General features: G+C 42.5%; 1 protein-coding gene and 1 long non-coding RNA gene across 5 annotated transcripts in view; one reads left to right on the plus strand and one right to left on the minus strand.

Annotated features, from left to right (window-relative positions):
- TBXAS1 (thromboxane A synthase 1) overlaps nt 1–23,669 on the minus strand; it is a 210,218-nt gene that overhangs the window by 21,556 nt on the left and 164,993 nt on the right. The gene's annotated exons all lie outside the window — the stretch shown is intronic.
- LOC309379364 overlaps nt 7,109–23,669 on the plus strand; it is a 401,215-nt gene continuing 384,654 nt past the window's right edge. Inside the window, exon 1 of the long non-coding RNA XR_014172450.1 lies at nt 7,109–7,151. This is a non-coding gene — a long non-coding RNA (uncharacterized lncRNA). The remainder of the gene's footprint in view (nt 7,152–23,669) is intronic.

Below are 23,669 nucleotides of genomic sequence, written 5' to 3' on the forward strand. Positions count from 1 at the left end.
TGGGTGCAGCCCATTATTGTCGTCTTTGAAAGGATGTGCAAGTACAGAATATGCAGCAAATTTCCTCGTTGTAACATCAGCAGAAACTAGTGTGCACTAAGGCACACTACTGCAGCCTTGCCCAGTTGCTCACCAGCATGGGTGCCAACTTGCCCCCCACATTTGAGGGGGCCCAGCATCACATGATATCATATGCATGCCATGCACAATCTGGAGGAGGGGGAGTGTGAACCAGGCATCCCCCACAAAGATCCCCATTGTGCCCTGCCAGCAGCAGGGGCTGGAGAGCACAGAGAATAAAAATCACCCTCCGCTTCCCTATGGGGGCATAGGGAGTATGGAGTATGGAGGGAGTGTTTGTTGATAGGAGGCCAATCTGATTGGAGTCCCCTCAATATTGGGGGGCTCGGCCCCCTGCCTACAAATATTGAGGGGGCCAAAGCCCCTTCCGCACGTTTTAGTTGGCACTCCTGCTCACCGGAAATCCTAAATCTGCCTTGCAAGATTATTTTGCCAAATGCAAAAACCACTCCAGTGTTGGACAGGTGGCATGACAGTCATTTGCAATGAACCTTTACATGGAACATAAGGGGCTATGGGTTGGTGGTGTCCTGCTTCTCTCCCCCTCCCCCCAAAGAAGCAACTTCCAAAGGACATGGAATTTCAGACCTCATCAGCAGTGGCACTGAAGGCTTACTTAGTGCAGGAAGCCATCTTGCATTGCCAGAGGAAACGGATGAGATGTGATGTATTGTACTGCTGCTATAGAGCTTACTCCAGAGAAAGTAGGCTCTGTTGCTGTGCAGCAGAGCAGATTGCACAATTTGTTTATTCGCTTATAATTTCATCGCATCTGGGGTTTTAAACTAACAAAGGTAAAAGCATCAACACTGCAGATTTTTGTTGTTACATCAGTGAAACTAGCTATGTTATTTAGGTTTTTATCCTGTAACAATAACTATGGTAGAGACGCATAAGTTAATCACAACATTGCTTTTTCAATATGCATACAAGCTTTCCACTGTTTCACAATCACACAGCCAACATTGTCCACCAGGGTCAGGGGTAGAAGTTGGCACCACTGGGCACCTGCTTAGGTCCACTTTGCATCAGGGGTCCCACTGCCAACCCCCAGAGCACGCTGGCCCTGCTCCCCCACTTCCGGGTTGCTGCTGCTTGTTCACATGCCTTCTTCCAGCATGTGGCAAAAACAAGGAGAAGCATAACGGCAATGGAGTGGTACCTCAGTTTATGAACTTAATCCGTTCTGAAAGTCCGTTCTTAAACCGAAACCATTCTTAAACTGAGGCAAGCCTTCCCTAATGAGGCCTCCCACCGCTGGTGCCCTTCCACTGTTCAGATTCCATTCTTAGACCGAGGTAAAGTTCTCAAACCGGGACACTACTTGCGGTTTTGGGGAGTTCGTAAACCAAATCGTTCATAAACAGGACTGTTCTTAAACAGAGGTAGCACTGTATCTGGACACATTCAGGAAGCCTCACTACTCTACCTGAGGTCATATTGTCCACGACCAATCCCCCAAACTCCTAGAGCTGTCACTACTGTCAATTATCAAGAGACAGGAGACCATCACCTAAACAAAAGACTAATCCCATTCTCTCTCTTCTTGTAAAAGCCTTTGTTACTAGCAAGCTTTGCCACCCTTCTGGATGACCTAGGAAGGAAGACAGAAAGTTGCCTTTTATAGAGTGAAGAGTTATTGGTCTAACTCAGTGGCGTCTGCACTTACAGGCAGTGGCAATCCAGACATGGGACATTCCTAGCCCTACCTGGAGACACCGAGGATTGAACCTGGAACCTTTGGCCTGCAATGCAGATGCTCTGCCACTGATGCTCTACACCAGAGTTTCTCCAACTTATTTGGCTTACTGGAAATCTACCTTCTTTAAGTGAACAAACAGAAAGATGCAGTGATAAATTTCCGTTCTTTTATGTATCTATATTTCTACTTATGTCCTACACAATTTGCCATTGGCCAAGTAGGCAGGCAAGCTGCGATCCACTTCCCAGGCCTGGGTGAAGCCGAGGCCAAGCCCAGGAAAACCTCTAACCTCCACCATGACTGTCAAATCCACAAAGGCACCCGACCTGGCAATAAGCGTCATTATACAACAGATGAAACATGTACAAACGGTTTTTCAAAACTCTCTTCTTCCTGTTTCCTTTTTATTCAATGCCCTCCAATTGCACCTGAGCCTACTATTGCCCCCCGCCCCAGATTGTTCCAGCACCCTCCAGCTCTACACTATAATCCTCATGATGCATTTTTCGTTTTATTAAACCGAGCAAAGTGCTGCCACAACCACTGGTTAGGTGCTCAATGAAGATGCTGCTGCCACAATAACAACAGGAGCCCAGTATTCTTTATCAGCATCGAGAGCTGTACTCAGATTGAAAGATGACTCATATTTCGTGGGGGGTGGGGGGTGGGATGCCAACCATGCACAAGGCAAGTTGTTGATACCATGCGGCAGCCTCTACTTGATGGGAAATGAAAGGGCACACGGGCCCTTTTGTCAACTCTTAATAATGTTTAAATATCATAAGGTCAACAAATTAGAGGCACAGGATCCCCACACAAAGGATTTAGTGTCAAGTTATCCAGGGTACTGAAGCAAGAGGACAGAAGGGAATAAAGCAGCTACAGTAAAAACCAAAAATTGCAGTTAAAATGACAGCCTTTTTTTAAAAAAAGAACCTGACCCACCAGCTCAATAGAAGCCAGAATTTCCTGCTTGTCTCTGGTTGTTGGTTTCACAGGAAACTACAGAACAGAGCAAGCGTCCTTGGAGAGCCGATAAATAAAGATAAGTGCTCTGAACAATGGGATATTTAAGTCTAAATAATTTCCTGTGATTGAAAAGCAATGGGACAACTGTTTCTTATTCATAAGCTTTCTATGAAACTCACATGGTATAAAATATGACTTCATCTCATTAAGAAACACTACAAAATCTTCTCCCTGCCACATTCTTTGCTCACAAAGGTATGAAATCCTCCTGCTCTGTCCCTACTTCCTTACAATAATACCCACTTGCTGGTAGCATATATTGAATGTTTACCTTACCTGCCATCCTACTGAGCTGGCCCAATATTTGCTTGCCTTTTGTGAGAACTGGACATTTTTGTTTTCTGAAACATGACACTAAGCCAAGTTTATTTGAAACTGAAAGTAGACTCATTAGAAGTCCCCCTCCTGGGCACATGGAAGAAGAGAGGAGGGAGAAAGCATACAGTTGTACCTCGGGTTACAAACTCTTCAGGTTACAAATGCTTCGGGTTACAAACTCCGCTAACCCAGAAGTAGTTGCTCTGGGTTGCAAACTTTGCCCCAGGATGAGAACAGAAATCGCGAGACTGAGGCGCCGTCAGCGAGGGGCCCCATTAGCAAAACCGCGCCTCAGGTTAAGAACGGTTTTGGGTTAAGAATGGACCTCCGAAACAAAATTAAGTTTGTAACCCGAGGTACCACTGTACAAGTCCAGTGTTTTTATTGGGCAGAGTTAGCACTAAACCATGGTTTAATGTGACATACAAACCAGCCCATTATGTACACCCACCGACTGAGCTCAGTAAGACTTATTTCTTGAGTAAATATGCACAGGGCTGGGCTATCCGTTTTTTAAAGCAGTTTTCATGTGTAAGGTTCAAAGCTATGATTATAAACATCTGTACTTTGGAACTACCTACTCTAGAAGAATGGCAGACAAAGGTGACGGACTTCATGGGACTAGCAGAGATGACCGGCAGAATCCGAGACCAGGGGAAAGAGACAGTGGAAGAGGACTGGAAGAAGTTTAAATTATATCTTAAAAACTGTTGTAAAATTGAGGAGTGTTGAGATGCCAAGGGGTAAGAAGTAGAGAAATACAGCGGTAACTATTAGGTTTAAGGAAATCTAATGAAAGGGAATTAACAGATAATTTGGTCAAAGGGTTGCTAAAGAACTTTGGAATAAGGATGCAGCGAAAGGGAGGTATGGGGAAGTCGGTATATGTTTAATGTTGTGTATGCTGTTGTTTTGTAATGCGTCTGTCTTTTATTATGTGTTTGAAAAATCAATAAAAATTCTTATAAAAAAAAATAAACATCTGTACTTTGAAGTAACTCTAAGTGACTACACTGTCTGGAATGAAGATCTGATTCAAAACTGGCCCACTGATACTTTGATTTGGCTTAGTGTTATGCCCAAACCCATCCTCATGGTTTGTCTCACTCCAGACAAACCATGATCTGAAAAGCCTGTTTGTTCTTGGCTCACTGTTTGTCTGGAGGAGACAAACCACAAACCTAGGGTTTGGCTGTAATGCCAAGTCAAACCATGGCTTAGCCCTGGTTAGCGCAGCACCAGCAAGACTGGGGAAGAAGTGAAGTTGCCTCCATATGTTTGCTATGGGCTTCTGAGCCAGAGTGTTCTTTGTGCTGTATGCGAAAATGTTCTAAAGAGAAACCCTACAGTCGCCTCCTTTGGAATGCAAAACAAATGCATGTTAAAATAGTTAGAAATTACCAACTTTTCTCATCCTCGCCCCAACCAGCCAGGAGGACACTTGTGCAGAGAAGCCCACAACACTTCCTCCTTTCCAGTTGAAATCCTCATCTTGAAAAGGTTACTGAGCACATATAGTTTCCATTTGCTTTCAGTGGGAGTTGTAGGCATTCAGAACAGTGGAAGATTAATTTCATATCAGGCAGGGACTTTTAAAAATATCTTTACATCCTGGTGGATTAATGTAATGGTGTATGAGTAACCATATGCAATTTTTAAAACCCTATAATTTAGGGACTACAGCTGGGAATGGGACACATTTGCCTAATTTTTTCAATGATGGTTTAATTTTAAAACAAGCAAGAACAACAAAAAGACCCTATTAAAAAAAAAATTAAACCCACTTCCATAAAATAGTTATCCAAAGTTGCAATCATTATCCACTTTTAGAATGTCACAAAAAGCATGCCATTAAAACACGTATGCAGAGAGATGAGTTATAGCTGTTTATGTACTTTGAGACAGGAACCCTCCCCTCTACATCTTTTTTTTTCTTCCCATGAAGAATAATTTTAATTATGTTCCCTTGGCAGGAAGCCAATTTTGATTACCAAGGAAAGAAAAGAAAATGACAACTGTCTGAGCTTATTTAAACTTCCTGCTCAAAGTCACTTCTTTCATTCAACTAAACTACTAAGCTAAATCATGAAAGAGGGAAAAGGTGAAATGTTGTATGAATCAGTAATAATAATAATAATAATAGCTGTAATCAGTTGTATCTAGTGGTTTATTACTCAGAAAACTGATGGCACAGAAAGCAGACATAATTAAAAAATTTAGGAGTACCTCAAGTAGGATGTCAAGGGAAGAATTTATGTTCAGCAAATAGAACAGCTGTAACTTAACCCTAAAACAACTCAGAAACACATGGTTCTTACTTGACAACCTGATTTTCCATGGGCATAGAAATGAACTGTGTTGCGTTGTGAGATCAAGGACAAATTTGGGTGTAACATATTTTGGGACAGTATGTTTTAGACAAAATGGTTCATGCTTTAGCTGAATGCTATTCAGCTAAATGAAGGAAGTGAATCTGAGCAGGAAGTTTATATGCTTGGACAGCATCCTTTCTTTCTTTTTATTTATTTATTTGGTAATTAAAATCTTGTCCAAAATATACAACTCCTGGGCCCTTAGCCACACTGCGTCCAAGATGGTGCCACCCCAGCAATGCACTTTTGCCAGAGGTTACATTTGAACAATATACTAGCCACATGGATTTGTACAGTTGGTGCAATGTATTCACCATGCGGTATGGGACGCGGGTGGCGCTGTGGGTTAAAGCCTCAGCGCCTAGGGCTTGCCGATCGAAAGGTCGGCGGTTCGAATCCCCGCGGCGGGGTGCGCTCCCGCTGCTCGGTCCCAGCGCCTGCCAACCTAGCAGTTCGAAAGCACCTCCGGGTGCAAGTAGATAAATAGGGACCGCTTTCTAGCGGGAAGGTAAACGGTGTTTCCGTGTGCAGCTCTGGCTCGCCAGAGCAGCGATGTCACGCTGGCCACGTGGCCCGGAAGTGTCTTCGGACAGCGCTGGCCCCTGGCCTCTTGAGTGAGATGGGCGCACAACCCCAGAGTCTGGCAAGACTGGCCCGTACGGGCAGGGGTACCTTTACCTTTACCTTTTATTCACCATGCGGAAGTGTGCATAGCACATTTCACACAAATTAGCCCTAAGTCCCTAAGTAAAAATTGCCCCAATGGCATCACAAAGGGTCCTGGTGGTCCAGAACCTAGATTATTTGAACCCAGAGAAAGAGCCTTTCACTTCTCCGCCAGTGTAGAAATCCCAGCAGGCAGTGCAGTCTTCCCAATCTGACAGCCAGCAGATATAGGAGCCAATACCTAGGGGCTGAGGTTCCTTCGCTCCCCCCAATAAAATATTTCAGGGGGCCACCCCCCCCAAAGTTGATGGGCATTGCCATTCAAATAGTGTGCATGTGCCATGTCATGTGATTGATTATGTGGGGTGGGGCTTACCTGCCGCCAGCCCCGCCCCCAATATTTTATTCAAGTTGGCACCCCTGCCTGCAGATGTTTTGGATTACAATTTATATCAGCCCCAGACAGCCTAGGTATTGTTGGTAATTAAAATGTTGGCTGGTTTGCAGCCCCAGCATGGGGACTCCAGGAACATCAACAGCAGTGGGGCTCTGGTGTGGTCCTGGCAGCTGCCCCAAAATGCCAGCTCTATCATGTACCCTCTCTGTATATTTTATTTATTATTTTTGCTATGAAGTCTCAAGACAATTTGGGGTATCTCTTCTCCTGCCTTTTTTAGCCTTTGGATCCTGAACACAAGCCTTTGGCTATTTTTCATTTTTCAGCTACAGCTGTGCATCTCTCTTCCAGACAAACCGTTCAGTATTTAATAGAGCATTGTTACTGAGATTATGAATTCAGTTACTTCTTAATTCTCATTTGATTAAAAAGAAATCAAGCTGTATGATGTTAGGCCTGGTTAATATAGGAAATCCTTTTGGTACCTGACATGCAATGCCAGTACAGTGGTATCTCGGGTTACACATGCTTCAGGTTACATACGCTTCAGGTTACAGACTCCGCTAACCCAGAAATAGTACCTTGGGTTAAGAACTTTGCTTAAGGATGAGAACAGAAATCGGGAGGCCCCATTAGCTAAAGTGGTGCTTCAGGCTAAGAACAGTTTCAGGTTAAGAACGGACCTCCAGAACGAATTAGGTTCTTAACCCGAGGTACCACTGTATAAAAAATCCCACTATTGACTGCTCCCTCACAAAACCCCTATGTTGATTCTCCCCTTCCATCATTTTTTTTTTTTACTGTGTGTGTGTGTGTTCTAAAAGGGGGAAAATGAGATTACTGGATTCTTTAATTTGGAATCTTTACCAGTGCAGTATGGTCATTTTGCCAACAATGCCTTTGCAATCATGAAGGCTAGAACTGCTAAAAATAATAATAATAAAGTTCATTTTTAGCACTTATTATATTCCAGAAAACAGAGCTAGCTCACTCCTAGCTTTCCCTAGAAATAACCCCTTTAATATATATTACAAAAAAGGAGCACCAATGAGAGCAGAAAACAAATACCTTGCTTGTGCCTCAACCATGAAAGAAATTAAAAGCTATTGTCGGTGCAGAAAAGAATGTAGTTGAGCCCCATTGTCTGGAGGAGCAACACCACTCAGTCTCCCAGCTCAAAATATTCTGCTGTCTGAGGCAATGGACAACATGATGTCTCCCTCATCCCGTGTACATGATTCTAAGTCCAAAACTGTCCGTGGGACTGAGCCACCTGCCACACCCTCCATGTCATGCCAGCTGTCTTGAGACAACCCTTGAATCTCCCACTCCTACCCACAGGACTGACCTAAATTCTCCTTCATCTTTATACACTCTTAACTACTGGCCTACACTGTCACAGCTCAGGTCACTGAGGGGGAGGGTTGCTATTCCTCATCCTTGGAACTACCACTGGCCACAGTCTGGAGCTAGCAGGGAAGGGGGAATATAGGCTACATTCACTTGGATATAATCTCTGTTGGATTTAGTGGGATTTATAGGAGTGCCTTGTTAAGTCTTACCATCAACACAGAAGTGGGATTACTATACTATGATTGGTGTTTTCTCTGTCTTGCTGGTATGAGAAGATGGTTGGTAGATGAATTGCACAATTACTATTGGTTTGCTGGTGATGGTGCATATTTTCTGTGCTTTTTATGTCTTTTTATGCACATTCTCACTTCCCACCATGCAAAGGGAAGCAATCATAGCCAAATCACCCAAAATAGCCCACTAAGCTAGAGTGATAGAATGGTTAGTGTGCTAGACAAGGAAAAGAAAGACCCAAGTTCAAATCCCATTAAGGTGAGCTTGGGCCTGCCAGTATCTCCCTCTCTTTCTCAGCCTAACCTTCCTCACAGAATGAAGATAAAATGTGGGATTGGCAGAGTCATGTACACTGCCTTGAGCTCCTTTGAGGAATGTGACAAAAATGCGCTCTACGTCGGCTACCTCTGAAAGTAACTCAGAAACCACAACTAATCCAGAATGCTGCAGGTAGACTGGTGACTGGGAGCGGCTGCCAGGACCATATAACACCAGTCCTAAAGAATCTTCATTGGCTCCCAGTATGTTTCCGAGCACAATTCAAAGTGTTGGTCCTGACCTTTAACGGGCTTGGCCCAGTATACATGAAGGAGCGTCTCCACCTGCATTGTTCAGCCCAGACACTGAGGTCCTCCTCCGAGGGTGTTCTGCTGGTTCCCTCACTGTGAGAAGTGAAGTTACAGGGAACCAGGCAGAGGGCCTTCTCGGTAGTGGCACCCTCCCTGTGGAACACCCTCCCTCCAGATGTCAAGGAGCTAAAGAACGACAGTACATAACTTTTAGAAGACATCTGAAGGCAGTATTGGGAAGTTTTTAGTGCTTGATGCTTTATTATGTTTCAATATATGCTGTAGCTGAGGAAACCCAGCTGGATGGGCGGGATATGTATGTATGTATGTATGTATGTATGTATGTATAAATAAATAAATAAATAAATAAATAAATAATATAATTATTATATCACTGCTGGGTAAGTATAGGATCCTGAATATTTTTCTCTTGGGCAAGTATTTTACCACAGTATTATTTATCACTGTTATCACTATTACTGTTGTGTTCACCAGCAGGTGCTAGGACAGGCTACAACAATTTAAAATTCAGCACTGAAAACAGCTAAAGGAAATCACAGGAACAGGGTGGGTCCTGAAAACACACTTCTCAGGTGTCAAGGGCCAGAGTGTTTGCCAAAAGTTGTACTGCGCAGGCACCAGACACACCTCCGTGGGGTGAGAATTCCACAACTTAGATGCTACCACAGAGAATGGTGTCTCACCAGCTGCTACTTCTGATAGCAATGGAACTCCCAAGCAGGCTACACCCGAGGGGGTCTGTAGGGAGGGAAGTAGAGGAATAGTAGCAGATCTCTCAAGAAGATCACAGGATTAGGCTGCCCAAAGGTCATAGACCTGGACATGGGGGATCCTACCGTTGCAATGTTTCTGGGCATTTGCAAACCAAGATAGCTCACAAAAATGGAAGGTTCCCCCCCTTTTGTTTTTAAAAACACTTCAGGTTTCTATTTGTACCTGCCTTATCGCTTCAGGAACTAGAGGCATTATTGGGGTGGGGAGTGCTGCTGCTGCTTGATACATGATAAAATCAAGACTGTTTCCAACACTCAAGATGGGAGTGAGGTGATGAAATGGCTGAAGAATGAAGGCAGGCAGAAAACTATGGGGAGCATTTTGTTTGTGTAAAAGCAAAAGGGGGGGAAAGTCCATCCTCTGATAATATAAGCAGCCTCTCTTTGCTGAGGCAGCGAGGCACAGAGCTTGCTGGAATGTCTGCTTTCATTTCACAAAGGAATTAAAAGGTCACTGGCACCAGTCTTTGAACAGGCGACTGACTGCTTGTCTACGTTGCTGAGACTAGTACTCTGTGGTGCCAGTGGCTTTTCCTTCCACCTCCCTCCCACTTCTCCTCTTGTTTTTCTAAAGGTGCCTTCCTCTGACCTCAATTTGGGACTGTGACCACTTAATCCCGAAGCCAGGGTCACTTGGACTCCTTTAACCACATAAAGTATTAATAGCCTTGCCAGGGTGTGCGCATTTGGCCAGTTGTAGTGCATTAAAAAAAAAAAGATCATACAGAAGTTTATAATTGGATATTTGAAGGCATGAATAATGCTTCTAATATTTGAAATTGCTTATACCATTGATCATTTATTTTTCAGAGAGCGTGTTTTCAGTGTATGTACAAATTGTTATGTGTTCCCTACATCACCAGGATATGAAAGTTTCAGATGCAGCACAACCCAAATATTCCTGCTTTGCAGGGGGTTGGAGAATACGACCCTTGGTTTTCTTCCAACACTACAATTCTATAAGAGAGCACTGAAGGCTATTTTATTTTGATTGCTCTTCCTCCAAAAGCAGCCCAGAGTGATGCACAACAAAATCACACCCAAGATTAACACACATAAATACCTATAAACATTGCAAAAACCATAGCACAATCACAAAATCAGTGTGCTTTCATTCTGCAAAAGCTCCAGCCTTGTGGAGTTGTTCTAATATTTCTTCACATACAAATATATTAATGAAGCATACATTGAGGCAAAGAGGGTCTCCTTTAGGCATTCTCCCATACTGTTATCCGAAAAGTCCTGTTTTCACATGGCTGTGTGTTTGCATGTGTGCATACATACACCCTTCTACACTGGAAGCTACACTCTAAGCTCTGATGGCTATCTCCTTCAAAAACATGCAGGAGAGACCTCCAGCTATCAGGAGACCATCTCTTGTTGTTATATCTTGTTGAGGGAGCATCAAGCAACCACTCCAGCCTATGACAAAGAAATGGTCGTCCAGCAGCTATAACACAATACACTGACACAACACACACATACAGCTGTGTGGCCTGATTGCTTTTTTTAAAACATCTGAAGATAATCATAAGTATCACAGAATTCACACATGTTCTGACATACATGGTGTAAAGGCATATCCATGCTGCATGCAGCACACAATTGTTGTGTGTACACCAGTGTTTTGGGCATGTAAGTTGTGGACAAAAGACACATCTTTAAATAGCCATGAATGTGCATGTATTGAGGGACATTGACTGGGACAGGGATCCCAGGAAACACCAGCATAAATTGTCTTATTAAGTGTGGAGCCCACTATAATTTCTACTGGAGTGGAGCAACAATCTGCTCAAAGAAAGTCAAGAGTAGACTTTTGTGTGCGTGCAGTACCTCACTGGAGGTTTGGGTTCAAATTTAAAGCCAAAGCACACATCCAGAGACTATGTTCGAACAGTGCAGTAAGTCGCAAACCATGGCTTACTGTGCACAAGTCTACTGCTTTCATTTTGCTCCTCCCTACTAGGACTTGGGAGAAATAAAGCACAATCCCTGGGCTGAGTTTCATGCTAAACAAACCATAATGATAAGGTGAAGTTCGTACTTACCCGTTGTAGTTTGTCTGAGCTAAACAAACCAAGGATTGTGGTTTGTTTACCCACAGTGCAAGTGGGAAGATACACAGGCTCATGCACGGTAAACCTATGGTTAACCATGTTTTAACATGACATGCAAACTGGGACACGTGGTGCTGCAATCCTGAGCTGGACTCAGCTTAGAGGACTACATGTCTTAATACTCCCAAGTAAAAACAAAACAAAAAAACCCTCCCCAATAAACCATTATCCATGAACACACAAAAACTTATTATAATACTATGGAGAAGGGTAGAATCTTTCCACTTATGTTGCTGTACATTTCAATTTGGTTTTAAGGGGTACAAAAATATTTTTAAAAAGCAAGGACAAAATGAAATTTACAAGGTGAGAGTAATATATTATAAGCAATCCCTTATGTGGGGGAACCCCAATAAAGAATTAATGGAGGGAAGTGGGACTGGCGAGGGGAGTTAATGGAAGTCCTGCTTTTTTTTGCATCTGTGTATTAACCTTGACACTTTTAAAGCAGAAAACACTCTTTTTTCCAACTTAAAAGGCTCTGCCTAAAGCGCTGCATATATACGTGTATCACTTCTGTTGCTCTGTAAAGTTGAGGCACAGGAAACTATAAACCAGCCTGCAGTCACCTCAGGAACACAAATACCTTTTTCCAAAAAAAAAGAAAAAGAAGGCAACTACATCAAGGATGGGGAAGAAGAATTGCAGAACTAAAATAAAGCACAAATCCAGTTAAGTAAGTATGTGTATGCAATTTTTTCCTTAGGAAACAGCAACATCTCTTTTCATTTAATTCTCCTGCCTCTTCTTTGCAAATCAAGTGTAATCCATTCTCAGAAAGGGGCACAATAGAATCTCCTTCAGGAAAGCAAACTCTGGTGATGGTGTGTTTTTATTTCCACCTGAAAAACAGTGGGGATAAAGGTGTACTCCTCCGTAGGGTGAAATCTCTCAACTGTTTACCTAGCACAGAAACCTTGAGAAGCCAAACAAGATTTCTTTACAGCATCTCTGAGCAATAAACCCGACACAGCCAGGCATTTATGATCTGTCTTTTTTCCTGACAGCAAGTTTTTGATGTCAATACAGTAGAAACCCCTTTATCCAAATTTCAAGTTCTATTATCTAAATGAGTTGTGTTCACCCTCCTAGAGTGTTCTGCAATATATTACTTCAATGAGATACTTATTTGTTCAAATTTACCCAACCATCTTGGACAGTTTGCAGCACTCTATGGTCTAAACATGGAATCTAATATCTCAAATGGAATTTGGTAGCAAGAGAACTTTCAGAGAAACGACTGAAATTTTTGGAGAAGGTTTATAATTGAAAGCTGAATAGGGCTTCCATTTGTTAATGGCAGAAATATCAGGGTATGTTTCTCTTTGTTCCTCGCCAACAAGACTACAACTGTACATTTAATTCCTGGTGCCCTGCCATGTGGTCACCAAACACAAGTTTTCATTGCAACTACATGGAACTTGCAGACTCAGTTCAAAGACCCAGTAAATTCCAATATGCTGGCCATTACATCTACTGTTGTGTGTGTGTGTGTGTGTGTGTGTGTGTGAGAGAGAGAGAGAGAGAGAGAGAGAGAGAGAGAGAGAGAGAGAGAGAGAGTGTCAAATGTTGTTGACAAAGGACAGCTGGACATATAAAGGGCCCTATTACCTTCAGTACCTTAGGGCCTCATCAAACCTAAATCCAGCCCTGGTTACCACACACTTTCCAGTGTGTTTTCTCATCACTTTCCTTCTTGCAAAAGGTATAAATGGGGTGTGTGCGAAAGTGCAAAATCAACTTTACCCTGCACGAACTGAATGTGCTGAATCCCACCTGAGAATACTGATGGTCTGGAAGGGCCCTAAGTCAACAGTTTCACTGTGTTGTCTCCCACAGATTTATATGTCAGGCCCAGGGCAAAACTGAATACACAGCCTTGCTGTTCAAAGGCATACCTCAACTGCCAGTTTTTTTCCACTAAAAACTGAGGGAATGGAGGTGGGGGGCTAGGGAGTGGAGAAGAAAAGATTTTAAACAAAATTCCCAGGCATATTTGCCTTACATCAAACGGGGTTCTAATAACATAATAATCATAACGATAGTTTTTAGGGGCAGATGTCCGCAATCTGACCTTGCAGCTCTGTTCAGAATCAATAAGTGTGGCATTTCACAGAAAGGAAAAGAAAAAAAAGAAAGAAAGGAGCAGAGGGATAAACAAGCCTTGGCAACTGCAGGAAGCTCCCTCGTAATTCTGAGATAATGAAATGCTTCTAACCAGGCCTGACTGCTGAATATTACAAGAGCCATCATCTTGTGTGAGTTGCATGTGGCTTTATTTTGTGCTTCCCTGCATGGAGTGAATATGGTTCACAGTGGAGTTGCAAGAAACAGTCATTACTATTTATTCGGAGAGACATGAGTGACTGTTCTAAATAGCATCAAACAGCAGCACCTGAAAGGGCCTGCTGTACTTTTTCTCCCTTTTTCTAAATTAAATTCCCCTTTTGCCAAACACTTCCCCCGCCACACACACCTTCCTGCCTAACTCACCTCACACCTCAGTTCAATACAACTATAGGAAGTAGGATTCAAAGTGAGATAAATTTACAGGTTGCTCACCATTTTAGTGCTCCAAATGTGTGCAACTTAAAAGCACAGTTGTTTATTCTGTAGCTCCGGTGGAAACAGAGCATCAGAGTGAATTGACATCAGCTTGCTTCCTGGGTGGTATATCCTGGAATCTTAAGCATGTTTCCTAAAAGTATGGCTCCCCCACCATCATCACTGCCGCCCTGCTATCTCTACAAGAGAGTCAACTATCCTGTTCTAGCCAGCCAAAACTCGCTCTGCTCCTTTTTACGCTCCTTTGAGTTGGTCCCAATTGCTTTTTCAGAGTAGATCTTCTCATTCCAAGAAGCAGCTCATACATTACAGTGCCACATGTGTCCATTTATCTTTGGCTACGCAGAAGAGCAAGCAACTCATTCCTGTGATCATGGCAGCTTGCCTGCTTCCTTGCAGGTTAGTGGAGCTCCCAGGAATTTGTGCTGTAGTGGTGAACTATCAGAATGTAGCTCTGGAAAAATGAATTTGTTGGTTACTGCTTTTGGCACAGACATCCAGTTTTCAACTGCTCTCTTGACCCCATTTTAGTTTTTGCTGATAAAAAACAAACACCCTCCCTCATGTTAGCCTCACCATAACCCTGTGAGGGTTAGTGTGTGGCTAAACTGCTAATGTGAGCTCCTTATAGAGAGGGCAGGAAATAGACTATCACTATGATGAATTATATGCCACAAGCTTGAGGATCTTGAGGCTTTGCAATAGTGTAGTGGTAAAATTTGCACAACAGTCCCTATAGCTATAGAGTCCAAAACTGCAGTCAACTGTTTTGATCCATTCATTACACCCAAATCCACACCCACAGAACAGTAGTATATAGCATAACACCTGAATTATGAGGCTCAGCTGGCAGGTCATGAAATAATAAGCTGACCTTGTCCTCTGGTTTCCTCTATGCTAACAAAAAGTAAACTTGAAAGCCTTATTATCACATCCTTCCTTGGAAGCCAATGCAGGTACACTATGCTTGCTGATGGGGCTGATGAATTATGCACCAGTTGTACTTTCTGGATGTCCCATGCAGCAATCCCATGCACATTGCTGCCTGAATATAAATCCACCCTCTGTTTCAATCCTGGAAAAAACACTTCTAAGCTGTCATTCCTGACATCACGGAAGAAATTAATGCTCCACTGATTTCTCTCTGAAGGGGGAAGGGGTGGGGAGCCTTAAATCTCCAGGGCTATCTATCACTTGAGCTCTAACTTTTGGGTGTTAAAAGGGAGGGGGGGAAAGGCAATTTTTATTTCACTTATTAATGACAGCTGCTCCACTGTGAAGGGTGGCTTTCCAATATGTGTGCAACTCAAGCAGATATGGCAGTCAGATACTCTCCCCTGCCCCCAACTTCTAAAACATATGTATATTTATGTGGCTAATTAACAACTTTCTGGAACCTATTTGCAAAATGGAGAAAGGGTAGATTTCTTTCAGTAATACCAGAATGTAAATAAGGAAAGGAGGGCAATTATTTGCATCCTGCATAAAATTTGCATGTGAGAATTTATATGTACTCTACAGTTTACGCCTCCCTCTAACAGGTATGTGGAAGTTAAATCTGAGTGGGGGGCGGATGTGCCATGACTGTAGAGCACAGGCATGTTAAAAAAACACCACCACCAATAGACACAAAATGCCAAGTTATGGTTTTCTTTCTTTTCCCTCCTTGAAATAGCCACAGATCCAGATCGTAAGCATTACTGAATGTGTTCAAGCTATTTCAGAGCCAGTCTCAGTGGGTAGTGTCACTGGGCATTTGCAGAAGCCCACACCCTACCACCAAATCTTTCGATAAAAACATTTTTTTTTAAATTATATCTGCCAGAAATATGGCTCATCATTGAAACAGGAATACTTTACGTAAAAGGGCAACTGTTTAAGTCCTGAGGATTCATTGTAAATCCATAGGGCTCTACATTCTAGCAGAATCAGTGCATGGCTTCACCAGCTATGTAGCAATATGTCGGTCACTTACCTGATGAGCCTGAGTGATTTGAGCAGTAGAGAAAATGCAGAACTGTGCGTACTTAGGACAAGAACAAGGAGAACGTCAGGAGTCCAGACAGGACATAGGAATCCACTGAGGCAGTCACCTTTTCACTGCCACATCAGTTTATGCAGTTTATACACTTCAGCAGGTATCCCGTGCAAAGCTAACAGGTCCATCTTCTAGCCTAGTATTCTGGCAGGAAGAGAGAGGTTTTCCCACCACCTGCTTATTCTTTTTAATGGAGCTTTCCTCTTCCTTTGTCAAGTCACCCTCCTACCCAAAGGGTGGCACAGGGATCCAAAGAGTGCTCTTTCTGATTATACTAATACTAATACTCCTTCTGTAACAGCTCCTTTAGCAGTCCTATAGATGTGGATTTTTTCCCACCCACAGAGGTGCACTGACGGGCAGAAGACGGAACATTAACACCACAGTCCTGAGACAAAGCTACATAGCCATGTAGTTTGTGTGCTACAATAGAGATTTAGAGGTGCTATCTATCTTCCACAAAGAACAGACATAGCTTCTTACTGAAGAACTTCAACCATTTGCTTTACGATAAAAATACAGTTGAGGCCCAGCACTTTCTAACTCCAATAGAATGCATGGCTTTTTTAAAAAGAGGAACTTCGTCACACAGAAAAAAGGGCAGATATCTGCATATATACATTTAGACGTGATGACTGTATTTTTCTTAAAAGCAGCTATGCATCCATATAATTTCTCCCATAAGTGGAAAAGCATCTGGGGATGGATTTTGAGCAGATAAAAAACCGGAGGGTTAAGCCACCCTCCCTCCCCACACACACCTCCCCCCTGGCTTCCAACTGCTGATTTTCATTAAAAAAACAAAAAAAAACCAACCTGAGAGACTGTTACATAGTCATTGGCTATGCACCATCTAACTTGGCCATCTGTAACCTTTTGCATGTTTGGGGAGTTTGAATGTGCGTAACATTAGAGAAAGTGTGGAGAGAATGGCTTCTTTTCCCTGGAATGGCATTTTTGACAGGAGAGAATTGCCTTTTTCTCTTGCTCAACTCTACTTCCCACTTTGCCACGGATGCAGTCTTCCTATTAAATGGATGTTTAAATATTTAACAATCTGAAATATTCACAGAAGGGAAAATTGTTATTACAATTTGTTAAATGTCTTGGGACTATCCGCAGAGATGACAAAATGTTCTGTTTCCACACCTGCCATCAGGCATCCAGGATTTATAATAATGCTAATAACACCTGTTATTTTATTCACAAAGCTTTTTACCCACAGGATATCCTACCTAGCACAGATACATAGGCACATAAATAACTTGGGTGTGGGAATAACTGGAGCTAGGAAAGAGACAGTTGGCAGAGATGTTAAGGGCTGATCCTATAAGCTTGCTACTACCACAGAACTAGTCCACTGACAGCAGAATATGCAGAAGAGTGGGTTGTTCATATGGCATGGGAGATTCCAGCCCATAATTGTCTCCATCTCCCCTGCAGGCTTAAACAGTCAAATCCCCCCCCTTTTCTCCTGCTTCCAAGGGGGTTTTAGTGGTTATAAATGAAGGAAATTTCGACCTTTACAAACAACTTTCCAGGCTATTAGCTTACAAGGTTCTTGCTTCAGTCTATTTACAAAAAGCGGAAGGCGGACTTCCTGTTTTGAACCTTCCTGCTTCAGTGCCAAATTAGGATGTTTCTTGATCCAATTTTCTGTTTTTACTCACGGGTACTTGTTTAGAGTCCAATTGTCAACAGGAAAAAGTCAGCGCTCTCCGGCAATGGCTATGCAGCTTCCCTCCATGAAAGTAGGAATCAGTTCGCAGCACCACGCCGCTCACCCCACTTTGCTCCGGAGCCCCAAAATGGGGTTCCCCACGAGTAGGGGAGACACTCCTGGTGCCCTGCCAAACCCCACGTTCCCAGGCTTCCTCCACCTGGGATTTCTAGCGGGTCCCCACCTTCGCCGCGGCGGGAAGACCCAGTTTCCACGGAGCCCGTTCCTCCAGTCGGAGGAACTCCGCCATTCGCCGATGGTGCTAACCCGGAAGTGGTTAGGGCACCTTTCTGGCATTGAAATGTTTTCAGTTTCTGGACTGAGCTGACCCACCCAGACTGATCATTGGGCAGGCCTACACAGGAAGGGCCTAAAAGACATCCTATTTGGGCTGGGACTTTGCCCAAGCAACAATGGTGTTCCTGGTTCTGAGTGTGTTCCTTTACACTCCTTGGCTTAACTCCTGGTTTCTTGGCACCTTGCTTCCCTTTGACGGGAGATGGTTGGGATCATTCAAAAGTCTGTTCTAGATTCATTGACTGAAGTAGGACTACCATCACAGCTTCGTCACCTCATAGCCACTACACTCCCAAGAGTGTTTCTGTCCTTTTAATACAATGGAAGCATATCCACTCCTGTGAAACTGCTGTGGAAGCAATACCTGTCTAGTTCCTCTCTGCCCTGCAGCTATTAAAACACAGCCCTTGGCCAGCTGTTGTCCTTATATAAACCTTGCTTAAGTAAAGATATATAATATATACTTGCTGACATATACTGGTTTTATAGCCATTTCCTCTTCACATGAACTCACAGAACTGGCTTGCCAGGGATGTCTAACAGAATTCTCAGCACTCTCAACAAACCATATAATTCAGAGGATTGGGGATAGGGCATGAGAGTCAAGCAGATATAAAACACTGGGTTTGCTGTGGAGCAACTGAGTGGCAAGGGAAATCTTAACAGTACCTGCCAGCAGAAGACAGAGATGGAGGCACAGAGGATCCCAGTCAACACCACGCAAACATGGCAGGTGAGTGAGGGCACCTAGCCCATCAGCAAACAAACACTTCTACAGTGCCAGTTGAAGTGCCCCTATTGTCTCATCCCCATGACTCCCGGTAAGGATGGTGATTCCTCTTCCCTTCAGTTGCCCTACAAGTTATGATTTTAACGGTGCTTTGCTAATATAATTATCAACTAAGACCATCAATGGGACTGTACATGAGCAAAATCTGTTGCCTCCTCCAATTGATAGGTTAAAGGAAGAAACAAATTCAAAGCTTAACTTCCAGTTGAATAATCTTGACAAAGCCAGTGGAGCCAGTTCAACATAGCTGCCCTAATGTTACTTCTTTGTGGGGCTTTGTGTCATAGGCAGCTTGGAGGACACCAGCCAGGTGTTCTTCCAACAAGAACTGAATACCATCTGTACAACATCTTTCAGTAGATTTTAATCCCACTACCAAGATGCTAAGTGATTTCTATCTGCCCTCCTGGGCTGAGTTACTGACCAGCTGACTGACCTTGAGGGGAAATTTTCTAATAAAAAATAAGGGTAACTATCCATTTACAGCATTAAAACGTGATAACCTGAGAAGGCCCTGAATTGATAGAATCAGCGGTTTATATGAGGTAAATCTAATGACTATGCTCAATGCAGTGCTGGTTCCAGGTTTCAAGGGGTCCTTGGGTAAGAAGCCCACAGGGAGACCTTTACTTGAGTGGGTCCACCTTCTCCTTGCCACCATTACAACTGTTCATTGACTTGCAGTGATGGCCACCAACATGGATGTCTTTTTAAAAAGGATTGGACAAGACCTTGGTGGATAAGGCTGTCAATAGTACTAGCCATATGCTGGTCTATTATATATTGTCCTATCTTGTGGACTCAGGGCAGTTGACAGGATTTCATTAATATTAATATTTGCAAAGGGCACCACATGGAAATACTTTGCTTTTCTGTGTTTTTTTCTTTTCTTTTCTTTTTGAAAAAGGGTTATGCACGTATACAAACACATACAGATTAAAGTCACATGTATGTTTTAGATACATATGCGTGCACACAAAATTTAACTATGTTAGTGATTATACACCTGCAGTTTAAAGTAACAATACAGTGGTGCCTTGGGTTAAGTACTTAATTCGTTCCAGAGGTCTGTTCTTAACCTGAAACTGTTTTTAACCTGAAGCACCACTTTAACTAATGGGGCCTCCTGCTGCTGCCACGCCACCGGAGCACAATTTCTGTTCTCATCCTGAAGCAAAGTTCTTAACCCAAAGTACTATTTCTGGATTAGCGGAGTCTGTAACCTGAAGCGAATGTAACCTGAAGCGTATGTAACCTGAGGTACCACTGTATATGTTACACTGAATACAATTCGCATTAAGTGGTGAAGCACTTTTAAGCTTGGAAGTTACTTAAGGTTAATATTTCATTAGTTGCATTATTCAGGTGTCGTTCTACTGTTAGTGATATTAAGGATGATTAAGAAGCCCCTTTCAAAGCAGCGGACCACATTGGACCGTATTACCATAAGACATTGCACTGGAGACTGATGAGAACATTGCAGTGAACGCAGAATCTTATGAGTAAGCATCAGTTGGAAAGAAAATAAACCACCATAAACTCAGCTGAGAGTACATAGAATAAGCAGCCACTAGGCTTGGAGCAAGTCTTCTAAATTATAAACTAAGGACTCCTGCAGTATTTAATATTATACTGGTAATTCTAAAAAGCTATTTTATATATTGTACTTTCTAGAAGATATAATCAAATACGTTGATTTCATATTCTATTTGATATATTTGATAGCCCATGACTTTTATCTGTTTATTGATTTCTTTAGTTTTGGGACCCGCACTTTTCTCTTTGGTGTGTGTCTTATCTTACATACAGTGCAATCCTATGCACCTTTACCTGGAAGTAAATTCCACTATGTTCAATGATGCTTCTTGCTCACTAAGTGTGCCTAGGGCTGCAGCCTTACAGTTTACTCACTGGGGCAGGGGGAGTCCTTGACAATGTTATCATCAGACTGAAGCAACAGATAAACAAATCCTCATGAATAATCAGGTCCTGTCTGTGGACCATGAAGGGGTAATTACTGCTTTGCCAAAAGGTAAACGTCTTTCTCTGAAGGCAACCTCTGTGAAAACAGCCAGGACCCCATCATCTGCTCTTGAACTACATCCAACTTACTATTCATGGAGAAACATGCTAAGCATTAGAAAAGTGTGTGGGAAATGCCTTACAGTTTAGAACTGATACTTAAAGGTTGGAAACATGCAATTAGAATCCAATCAAAATGGCAGGATTTAAGAAAAGAGGTGAACATGTAATTCTTATCACCTGTAGGAGGAAAAGTACCTTCTTTTCTCTGGAAAAAAGAGGAGAGAAAACCTTTAGATGCACATAAGTGTACTTTATTAGGATCAATGTATTTCATATGAGGCTCTTTTTCAGGGAAACTCTCAAACACAGCCCATCTTTATCTTAAGTTTCCAGTGACTCTGTTGCAAAGTAGTTCTTGGTGATTTATGCAGGGTAGTTTCTTTTTAAAATGTAGACTGCCCTGACAGTACTTCCAAGAGCTGTATTGCTACAGAGACATGATGCAGACAACACACTAAAGCTATGGCTTGGCTTAGCTCAGCATGGACACATCAGCAAAACAAGCGGGGAGGAGAGAAGCAGCTAGGAACTCCTCTCTGGGAGCCTACAATCTTGCGTGTTTGTACTAAGCCGTGGTTTGACTTAGTGTCTTACGCAATGGGACCACAGTCATTGGAGACTAAAGAGATTGGTTGGGAACCCACTCTATCAGCTACAGGCCCTGCACATCTGAGCAGTCTAAAAGATCTTGGCTTCTCCCATAGATATGGAGCCATATACAGTGTCTGGGTTATTTAGATCCTTTACATCATCTTCCCACATATCCTGAAAATTATACACTAAAATGCACATAAGCCCTATGCCACAGTGACACTAGCATCAAATTACACATCTAAATTCAAAGCTCAAAGACTGCTTCTTGGTTGTTTCATCATTATTATTTTTAACTTGTTCCTTAATTGTATTTTCTGCCTCAGCCTCTAAGGTGTGGAAGACTCCATTCCCTGACTCACCAATGTAGCACCTTGTAAGCTGCCCAGGATACAGGTAGAACTAATCTGAAATGATGCCTAGTAAATGCAACATGTAATTTCAGACTCAAGGCACCAATTTCCCAGTCAGTTTGTAGTGACACTGTAGTGTGACTGTAACAGGCTTTCTGCACAATTATCATCACACATTAGTAAGCTATTCATTTTGGAGAAAGGAGAAGATGAAGAAGTGTGATAAAAAAAAATATTGTTTCCATAATAAAGAAGGGCTCCCCTCCACACAAACCTTTCAAAGTGAGGCTAGCTAAATCAAGGAAAACATATTTTCTGCAGAAAATGGTAAGATCACTGGAACTTTAACAAGACAAAAAGGGAATGCTGCCCCATGTTCAGCATTTCAAATCAATGGAAATATTTATTTGTGAAAACATTTATGCGGGCAATCTGCTCACATGGATATAAAGAAGTCACATATCAGGCAACAGACTTTAGATTAGTTTGAGTCTCACCTACCAGCAAGTGTTCACTCTTATCCTTAACAAAAATTGGTACAGCATGAAGAACTAATTCTTTTTGGCTTTTAATCTTTCGGAAGGGGCCCTTCTGAGGTTTAAGAAATTAACATAAGAATCTCAGCTATTTGTGTGCTACCTCCTAGCAATCATTCTTTTGGAACACAGCGGCATAGTTATAGTGGTGAATAAAAATCTAGACTGCCTACTTCTAAATGAACTTGCCCCTAAAAGTTAACCAACAAACTCAAACTAGCACGGGGACATGCTGTATATAAGTCTCCTTCACCCCAGTGTGGTTCCCTTTTATTACATATGCAGACCTATCCCCTCCAACAGCATACAAATCAATACAAATGACCTGATTCAACAACCTAGCTCACCCCCCCCCTCACACAAATAAGTCACACTGCAATCAACTGAACACAACCAACCAAGCTCGGGAAGCCCTAACCTCTCGCAACATCAATAAACAAACAAACAAACAAACAAAGGATCTACCCATGTGATGCTGACACACACACCCTACACTAATAAGAAGCAATAGAATGAAATAACAATATCTCCATATCTCTCCCCCCCTCCCCACTCCTCCAACTGCAAGATGTCTATGGCAAAAGTGTCTCTCACCAAATGCAAACAAACTGTGAAAAACACTATGAATCCAAAGTGGAGACAATAGATGCACCTTTTCCTGTTTATCTGTTTGCTTTGTAGCACAAAAAAACCTTAATAAAAACTATTTTTTTAATTAAAAAAAACTTGCCCAAACACTGAGGTCACCTAAGGAGGCCTTCTCTGTGTGTCCCAGCTACATAGGTGAGGCAAATGGTGTCAGGAAAAGGAAAATTTCCAGGGGTGGCATCCTATATCTGTCCCCAGCCACACTCACCTGTAACAACCTTCTGCTTTTATGTTGGTTTTAATCAGCTCATGATGTTGCTTTCTGCTATTCTAATTAATATATTTTAAATAGATTGTGTAAATTATTGCATTTTTACTGCTTTATTGTAAATTGCTCTGGGCAGGATGCTAAACTTATTCGAGCGTATGCCCTGAGGTCTCGGAATACAGAGATATATACAGTGGTACCTCGGG

Source organism: Podarcis melisellensis, assembly GCF_964234715.1.
Source record: "Podarcis melisellensis genome assembly, chromosome: 10".
In the NCBI taxonomy this organism is placed as follows: domain Eukaryota; kingdom Metazoa; phylum Chordata; class Lepidosauria; order Squamata; family Lacertidae; genus Podarcis; species Podarcis melisellensis.